The sequence below is a fragment of the Natator depressus genome, chromosome 3 (genome assembly GCF_965152275.1).
Source record: "Natator depressus isolate rNatDep1 chromosome 3, rNatDep2.hap1, whole genome shotgun sequence".
Lineage (NCBI taxonomy): Eukaryota > Metazoa > Chordata > Testudines > Cheloniidae > Natator > Natator depressus.
The window spans coordinates 183,276,328-183,283,370 of NC_134236.1; positions in this window are offsets into that span (position 1 = coordinate 183,276,328).

A 7,043-nucleotide genomic window follows, 5' to 3' on the forward strand; every position below is an offset into this window, starting at 1 on the left:
TATACACACAGAGACCATGAAACAAAACTTCCTCCCACCCCACTGTCCTGCTCCTAACAGCTTATCTAAAGTGATCATCAAGGGAGGGCCATTTCCAGCACAAATCCAGGTTTTCTCACCCTTCCCCCCGCCCCCCCCACAGACACACATACAAACTCACTCTCCTGCTGGTAATAGCCCATCCCTCTTTGAAACCTCTCATTATAATGCGCATGATAATCAAGGTGGGTCATTTCCAGCACTAATCCAGGTTTTCTCACCACCGCCACCCCCCCACACACACACACACACACCCCTCCAAAAACCACACACACAAACTCACTCTCCTGCTGGCAATAGCTCATCTTACAATGTGCACAGCAATAATCCAAGTTTAACCAGAACGTCTTGGGGGGGGGGGGGTTGTAGGAAAAAAAAAAAAATACAAGGGGAGATAGGCTACCTTGCATAATGACTTAGCCACTCCCAGTCTCTATTCAAGCTCAAATTAATAGTATCCAATTTGCAAATGAATTCCAATTCAGCAGTTTCTCGCTGGAGTCTGGATTTGAAGTTTTTTTGCTTTAAGATAGCGACCCTCATGTCTGTGATTGCGTGACCAGAGAGATTGAAGTGTTCTCCGACTGGTTTATGAATGTTATAATTCTTAACATCTGATTTGTGTCCATTTATTCTTTTACGTAGAGACTGTCCAGTTTGACCAATGTACATGGCAGAGGGGCATTGCTGGCACATGATGGCATATATCACATTGCTGGATGTGCAGGTGAACGAGCCTCTGATAGTGTGGCTGATGTTGTTAGGCCCTGTGATGGTGTTCCCTGAATAGATATGTGGGCACAGTTGGCAACGGGCTTTGTTGCAAGGATAGGTTCCTGGGTTAGTGGTTCTGTTGTGTGGTATGTGGTTGTTGGTGAGTATTCGCTTCAGGTTGGGGGGCTGTCTGTAGGCAAGGACTGGCCTTAAACTTAAACTGAAATAGTGTTTCCTAATATCCAACCTAGACCGCCCCCACTGCAACTTGCGACCATTGCTCCTTGTTCTGTCATCTGCCACCACTGAGAACAGCTGAGCTCCATCCTCTTTGGAACCCCCCTTCAGATAGTTGAAAGCTGCTATTAAATCCCCCCTCACTCTCCTCTTCTGCAGAGTAAACAAGCCCAGTTCCCTCAGCCTCTCCTTGTAAGTCATGTGCCCCAGCCCCTTGATCATTTTCGTTTCCCTCCGCTGGACTCTCTCTAATTTGTCCACATCCTTTCTGTAGTGGGGGGCCCAAAACTGGATGCAATACTCCAGATGTGGCCTCACCAGTGCCAAATATAGAGGGGAATAATCACTTCCTTCGATCTGCTGGCAATCCTCCTAGTAATGCAGCCCAATATGCCGTTAGCCTTCTTGGCAACAAGGGCATACTGCGGACTCATATCCAACTTCTCGTCCACTGTAATCCCCAGGTCCTTTTCTGCAGAACTGCCACTTAGCCAGTCAGTCCCCAGCCTGTAGCAGTGCATGGGATTCTTCCGTCCTAAGTGCAGGACTCTGCACTGTCCTTGTTGAATCTCATCAGATTTCTTTTGGCCAAATCCTCCAATTTCTCTAGGTCACTCTGGATCCTATCCCTACCCTCCACCGTATCTACCTCTCTCCCCAGCTTAGTGTCATCCACGAACTTGCTGAGGGTGCAATCCGCCCCAGCATCCATATCATTAATAAAGATGTTGAACAAAACTGGCCCCAGAACCGACCCCTGGGGAATTCCTTGATATCGGCTGCAAACTAGACATCGAGCTGTTGATCACTATCTATTTAGCCTGACAATCTAGCCAGCTTTCTATCCACCTTATAGTCCATTCATCCAATCCATACTTTTTTAACTTGCTGGCAAGAATACTGTGGGAGACCGTATCAAAAGCTTTGCTAAAGTCATGATATATCATGTCCACTGTTTTCCCCATATCCACAGTGCCAGTTATCTCATCATAGAAGGCAATCAGGTTGGTCAGACATGACTTGCCCTTGGTGAATCCATGTTGACTATTCCTGATCACCTTCCTCTCCTCCAAATGCTTCAGAACGGATTCCTTGAGGACCTGCTCCATGATTGTTCCAGGGACTGAGGTGAGGCTGACCAGTCTGTAGTTCCCCGTGTTCTCCTTCTTCCCTTTTTTAAAGATGGGCACTATATTTGCCTTTTTCCAATCATCTGGGACCTCCCCTGATCGCCTCAAGTTTTCAAAGATAATGGCCAATGGCTCTGCAATCACATCAGCCAATTCCCTCAGCACCCTCGGATGCATTAGATCTGGACCCATGGACTTGTGCATGTCCAGCTTTTCTAAATAGTCCTTAACCTGTTCTTTCACCACTCAGGGCTGCTTACCTTCTCCCCATACTGTGTTGTCCAGGAGAGCAGTGTGGGAGCTGACCTTGACTGTGAAGACTGAGGCAAAAAAAGCATTGAGTACTTCAGCTTTTTCTACATCATCTGTCAGTAGGTTGCCTCCCCCATTCATTAAGGGTCCCACACTTTCCCTGACATTTTTCTTATTGCTAACATAGCTGTTGTCAAGGTTCCGTCCCCACTCTGAACTCTAGGGTACAGATGTGGGGACCCACATGAAAGACTCCATAAGCTTATTTCTACCAGCTTAGGTTAAAAACTTCCCCAAGGCACAAATCCTTCCTTGTCCTTGGATGGGTACTGCTGCCACCACCAAGTGAGTTAGACAAAGATTCAGGAAAAGGACTACTTGGAGTTCCTGTTCCCTAAAATATCCCCCCAAGCCTTAAAAAACAGAACTTTATTATAAAGAAACAAAAGTAAAAGAAGCACCTCTGTAAAATCAGGATGGAAGATAACTTTACAGGGTAATCAGATTCAAAACACAGAGGATTCCCCTCTCAGCAAAACTTTAAAGTTACAAAAAAACAGGGATAAACCTCCCTCTTAGCACCTGGGAATTTCACAAGCTAAAACAAAAGATAATCTAAGCCTTGCCTTATTTATTTACTCTTTTTGCAATAATTGAGACTCATAAAGGATGATTTTAGAAGGAGTTTTCTGACCTGATGCTTCTCTGCTTCCCCAGGGAACACACAACAAAGAGCACAAACAAAGCCTCCCCCCCTCCCCCCCCGCCCCGATTTGAAAGTATCTTCTTTCCCATTGGTCCTTTTGGTCAGGTGCCAACCAGGTTATTTGAGCTTCTTAACCCCTTACAGGTAAGGAGGAATTCTAGGCTACCCTTAGCTGTATGTTTATGACACCTGTAGAAACCCTTCTTGTTATCTTTCACATTACTTGCTAGCTGCAACTCCAGTTATGTTTTGGCCTTCCTGATTACACCCCTGCATGCTCGAGCAATATTTTTATACTCCTCCCTAGTCATATGTCTAAGTTTCTACTTCTTGTAAGCTTCCTTTTTGTGTTTAAGCTCACCAAAGAGTTCACTGTTAAGGCAAGCTGGTCGCCTGCAATATTTGCTATTCTTTCTGCACATCCGGATGGTTAGTTCCTGCATCCTCAGTAAGGCTTCTTTAAAATACAGCCAGCTTTCCTGGACTCCCTTCCCCCTCATATTAGCCTCCCAGGGGATCCTGCCCATTAGTTCCCTAAGGGAGTCAAAGTCTGCTTTTCTGAAGTCCAGGATATGTATTTTGCTACTCTCGTTTCTTCCTTTTGTGAGGATCCTGAACTCAGCCATCTCATGGTCACTGCTGCCCTGCTTGATAGCATCGTACTGAGACATTGTCACTCCCTGATATGCTGCAAAGCAACCCTGCTGTCATGCCAGCACACTTCTGCGTGATGGCATCTGGAGCAGTGTATGCACACCCCATCTCTGCCGGGGTGGATAGTGGATGTGAGGACACCTCAGTTACTGTCTATCCAACTTTCTTGGACCTTTCCACACTGAGGTCCAAGGGTCAGAGCTAAAGCAGTTGCCCTTGGGTCCGCAGCTGTGTGCCCTAGCAGCCTGAGTCAATACAGTGGCCCTTGCCTTCAGGGCAGTGTTGTCTAGCAGCCAGAGTCAATACAGCAGCCCTTGCCTTCAGGGCAGTGTGGCTTAGCAGCCAGACTCAATAAGCGGCCCTCAGATACACAGCAGTGCAGCCTACTGGCCGGAATCAGTATAGCAGCCCTCAGAAACAGGGAAGTGTGGACTAGTGGCCAATACCCCAGCACCACCACCGGCAGGGTGGCATGGCCCAGGCAGGGGAGGCCGAGCCCACGCAATTCCACCAGCCCCCAAACCAGGGCCTTACCAGTGGCGGAGTGTTCCTCCACTGAGTCAGTGGGTAATCCCACCGAAACATGTTGAGTTTACATGGGTGGAAAATACCATTTGCTCACCCTCCCTGAGTCACTTATTACCACACTTCCTGAAGCTGCAGTCCATGGGGCATCAGGGTCTTTGGGCTCCTCAGCGTGGGTAGTTCCCTGGGGCTCTGTTGGCTACAAATCTCCAGTCCAAATCTCAGGATCTCGAGCTCCCACAGGCTCCTCAACTGGATGGCTCCTCAGCTGGAGCCTTCACCAAAGGTCCTTCCTCTCCAGCAGTCAGCCCAGACTGAGTTGGGCTGCTCCCTTTTATAGTAGCATAGCACTTGGTGCATGCCTGGTACTATCTGAGGGGCAGGACTTCCTCCACTCATAGTATGTGGTTAACCCCTTCCAGCCCAGTGTGGAGTATGCTCACCCCATCACACACCCTCTCCCTTAAGAGGGATCCTGGCAGGCAATCCTTCCCCCTCTCTCAGCCTTGAGGACATTAGCAAGGTGCTGAAGGTTGTCCTCTCAGTTGCTTCTGTTGATAACAATGTCATCTATATAAACTGCCGCATACCAGTCGTGGGGTTGTAAAACCTTGTTCATTAGCCTCTGGAAGCTGGTAGCTGCTCCATGCAACCCAAATGGCATGGGTTATAAACTGGAAGTGGCCATATTGCATGGGAACGTGAGTCTTCTCCCAGAATTTAGGCATCAGGGTTATCTCCCAATATCCTTCATTAAATCCAGGGTTGAAAGATATTTGGCTCTCCCTCGGTGCTCTAGAAGTTCCTTGATACGTGGCATCAGGTACACATTGAACCAGGAGATGGCATTGACCTTGCGGAAATCAATACAAAATCAGATGGCCCTGCCTGGTTTTGGTACTAAGACAATTGGGTTCCTCCATTCGCTCTGCAATTCTTTGACTACTCCGATCTTAAGCATCGTGTCGAGTTCCTGGAGGGTGGCAGCGCACATCTTCCAGGAGAGAGGCCGGTAGTCATCCCTCACTTTCTATCCCGGAGTTGTTGCAAAGTTGTGGCTTATGAGGTTGGTCCGTCTGGAGTGGGTAGATAGAATGTCCTGAAAACCCTGCAGGATGTGCTGTACTTGTTCCTGCTTCATGGGGCTGAGGCCACCAGTTTTGGGTCCAGGGGTTCCCCCACTAGGAGCCCCAGTTCTGGTTCAGGGGGTGACAGTGTGATGAACAAGGCCTCCCTGCTCGTCCAGGCTTTCAACAGATTCACATAGTACATGCTCACTTCCTTCCTTCAGCCTGGCAACCTGATCTCCCAGTCCATGGGTCCTACACGATGGGACACCTTGAAGGGGCTGTGATAAATGAAATGGTGGGGGGGTCCCTTTTATGGACACCCAGCCAGCCAGATAGCTATAAATCCCTCTTGGTAGGTCTTCTCTACTTGTTTTACCTGTTAAGGGTTAAAAAGTCTCCCTGCATAGGTAAAAGGAAGGGAGTGGGCACCTGACCAAAAGGATCAATGGGAAGGCTAGAACTTTTTAAAATTGGGGGGAAAAAACTTCCCCTTTGTCTGTCTGTGTTGTTCTCCTTGAGAGCAGAGACAGGGCTGGAACTATGCTGTAAAAAGCTTTGGGCCAGGTACGAAAAATCACTAGATCATACCTAGAAACTACTCATTTGAAACCCCAGATATGTAAATAGATCAGGAAATGTCTAGGATTAGGTTTATCTCTTATTTCTTTATGGCTTGTGGACTCCTCTGTGCTAACCCCAGGTGCTTTTGTTTTGCTTGTAACCTTTAAGATAGACCTCAAGAGAGCTATCCTGATGCTTAATCCTTATAATTGTTTTTTTTTAAGCAAAAAGTCTAAATTCCAAATGTATTTTCGTTCTTTTTTTTTTTAAATAAAATTAACCTTTATTTAAGAAAAGGATTGGATTTTTGTGTCCTAAGATGTTTGTTAATCTGTTGTTTAATTAGCTGGTGGCAACGGCTGATTTCCTTTGTTTTCTTTCTCAGCTCTTTCACGGAGGGAGGGTGACAGTGCTTGAGGGTACCCAACAGGAAGGAATTCCCAAGTGCGCCTTCCTGGGTTCTCAAAGGGGTTTTTGCACTTGGGTGGTGGCAGCAACTACCCACCTAAGGTCAGAAAAAAGCTGTAACCTTGAGAATTTATTACAAGCCTGGAGTAGCCAGTATTAATTTTTAGAATCCTTGCGGGCGCCCACCTTCTGCACTCAATGTGCCAGAGTGGGGAATCATAGGTTCATAGATTCATAGATACTAAGGTCAGAAGGGACCATTATGATCATCTACTCTGACCTCCTGCACAACGCAGGCCACAGAATCTCACCCACCCACTCCTGCGAAAAACCTCTCACCTATGTCTGAACTACTGAAGTCCTCAAATCGTGGTTTAAAGACTTCAAGGAGCAGAGACTCCTCCAGCAAGTGACCCGTGCCCCATGCTACAGAGGAAGGCAAAAAACCTCCAGGGCCTCTTCCAATCTGCCCTGGAGGAAAATTCCGTCCCGACCCCAAATATGGCAATCAGCTAAGCCCCGAGCATATGGGCAAGATTCACCAGCCAGATACCCAGGAAAGAATTCTCTGTAGTAACTCAGATCCCACCCCATCTAACATTCCATCAGAGGCCATTTGGCTTATTTACCATGAATATTTAAAGATCAACTAATTGCCAAAATCATGTTATCACATCATACCATCTCCTCCATAAACTTTTCGAGTTTAATCTTAAAGCCAGATAGGTCTTTTGCCCCCACTGCTTC